This window comes from Empidonax traillii, unplaced genomic scaffold (genome assembly GCF_003031625.1).
Source record: "Empidonax traillii isolate 1590-97213 ecotype Southwest subspecies unplaced genomic scaffold, ASM303162v1 scaffold101:size1699134, whole genome shotgun sequence".
Classification (NCBI taxonomy): Eukaryota; Metazoa; Chordata; class Aves; order Passeriformes; family Tyrannidae; genus Empidonax; species Empidonax traillii.
In genome coordinates, this window is record NW_020955294.1 from 427,605 (window position 1) to 430,283 (window position 2,679).

A 2,679-nucleotide genomic window follows, 5' to 3' on the forward strand; every position below is an offset into this window, starting at 1 on the left:
CCTGTGTGTGCAGCACTGCAGAGCTACTGGTGCCCAGACACCTCAGCTGATCTGAATTCCTGTTTGAGCACTTGGCCAAAATGGCTTGAGAACAGGTTTGTTTTCCACTTTAAGAGCTGGGACTGTGCAGAATTTCAGTGGCATGGTGCCACTCTTCCCACAAACAGAACACTGGGAAGAACCTGCTCTTCCTACACCTGGCAATGGATTTCTTCCCCTACAGGTTGCCCTTCCCTTTCCCCAGTGTATCTGCAGCTGAGAGCAATTCAAGGTAATTCCTGCTTTCAGCAAGGTCAACAGAGTTCACCACACACTCACCTGTGACTCCACAAAACACTTTAAAGCTTTATTTCTGTTTGCTCTCCAGAACTGCTGCCCGTTTGTTCTTTAGGGGGTAGGGCTGGAAATGTTAGTGTTGCAGCAGTGCTGTGGAAGAGCTGGGAATTCCACAGCACTGGAATTCATTCCCCTCTTCGTAAATTATTCACATACATGTCTGTGATTCCCCGTGACCCAGATATTCCAAAGGAACGTTCCTGTGGGACACTGTCAGGATGTCCAAGCTGCAGGGATGGCTGATGACTAAAGGAACGAGGCAGCTCAGGGGCTGCTGCCAAGTGTCCAGGTTGCAGGAATGCTGTGGCAGGGCTGGAAAGGGCCTGTTTCACTTTGCTGTGATCACCGTTGGCTTTTTGGTTTATTCCTGCCCCCCACTAAAGGGGCACAAGCTGTGACTGTTACTGCCCCACCAGATGGGAACACCCCTGAGGAGCTGCAATGTGGACACAGAATGTGAGGATACCTGGGGAACAAGCAGGTAAACCAGCATTCCATGGTTTCACTTGCCCCAAGAGTTCCTATCTGGTTTGGATGGTCCAGCCTGTGGTGTGTGTCCATCCTGGGTGCTCAGTTCTCTGCTGGTTCTCGGGGGGCTCCTCATCATGGCTGAGCCTCTGAGCTGATTTTTCCCCCCAGCACGGTGGTCTCTGTTCCAGGTAACTCTGCATCACTGGGGGAAAAGGAGAAGCATCAAATATTAATAAATATCAGAGTAATAGGGCCACCCTAATTCCTTTTTTATATTCCTCTATGCTGCCCCTTATGCATCAGAGGAGATCTCTAAATCAGAAGGGCTGTTGAGCTGTTGGGCTGAAATGCCCTCCTGCTGCGATGCCTAGAAAACACTGGGCAATCAGTAAAGGGAGGACACGAATTCTGAAGTGATTAGAAGTGTATTTTGGGTTTGGGAGGTCGGTGGGGGGTGGACTCTGCTGTGTCTGTACCATCTGGTGCCCTGCTCTTGGGTCGGTGCCATCCCTGCACACAGAGCAGCACCACGAGTCTCCTCCTGCCTCTCTTCAGAAGCAGCAGCGGTGATTTCAAACCAAACCAGAGGCTGTTTGGGGTTTAAACAGAGACTGTCACACGACACCTTCCTGCCCAGGCAGATCCTCAGAGGAGATGGCTGATTTCCCTGATGCAAAACATGGCAGTAGTTTGAAATCTGATCTCTGTTGTTACCGAGAAATTAAACCAAAATCTGATCAGGCAGCAATAGCCGTTCCAGTTCCTCAGAATGATCAATGGCACCAGAAGCAGTGGTGTAATAACCTGCACGGCCATACACAGCTGTCATCAGGCTGTGCAAAATGAGATGGGTTGTTCTGTGGTATGTCCAGAAATCCACCGTCTGTGGCTCTCCTGGGCCCAGTTCTGGTTTTGCTGGCACAGAAAACCAACGCGATGCAGAGTAGCTCCTCAAAGGTCCCTTCATGGTGGAGTCCAGAGAAAATGATGTCTATAAAACAATACTGTGCATAACATCTTCAAATGTTTAATTGTAATTTGCTCTTCAGGGCAGGTAAAAAAAAAATAATCTTGGCATCTTCTGATCCAGGTAAGCAGAAGAGATGATGAGCCACGAGAACAGCCGAGGGCAGCTGTGCTGGGAAAGTGATCCTGGTACCTTGGTCATTGCTGTCCACTCTCAAAACCACTTTTCACCCACCGGGCACAGCTCCAGTGTCCAGGGGCACAAATCCAGTGTCCAGGGATAAATCCAGTATGCAGGGGGCACAAATTCAGTGTCCAGGGGCACAGCTCCAGTGTCCAGGACTGCTGGCTCCGAAAGAAAAGCAGGAACTCTCTGGAAGTGCCGATGACAGGAGCGATGGCTGCGAGCTGCGCTGGTCCCGGGTGAGCAGCAGCAAGTGTTTTTTGGGATGAAAGCGGCGCAGGCGGCGTTGCCGGTGGAGCCGGGGTGATGCGGAGGTGATGCCCAGCTGCGTTCCCCCGGGGCTGGGCGGTTTCCCGGCGCTCCCAGCCCTGCCGGCCGGCGCGGTCCCTTCCCCGCCCTCACGGCATCCCCGGCACCGCCGGGCGCCTCAGCCACGGGGAAGCGCACGGTGCTTCTCGCCGCTGCGGGGCGGGGCTGGCTCCCGGAGGCCGGTCCCGGCTGCGGAGCGGGAGGAGCCGCGGGAAAAGGCGGGCTGAGGCGGGAAAAGGGTGTTGAGGGGGGATAAGCCGGGATAACGCGGAGGGCACGGCTCTGTCCCGGCTCCGTCCCGGCCCCGCCGTGTGGGGGGCGCGGCCGTGGCGCGCGCTGCCCTCGCGAGAGCCGCCGCCCGCCCCGCCGCCAAAGCCCGGCGCTCTCGCGAGAGCTGCGGCGCCGGACCCAAC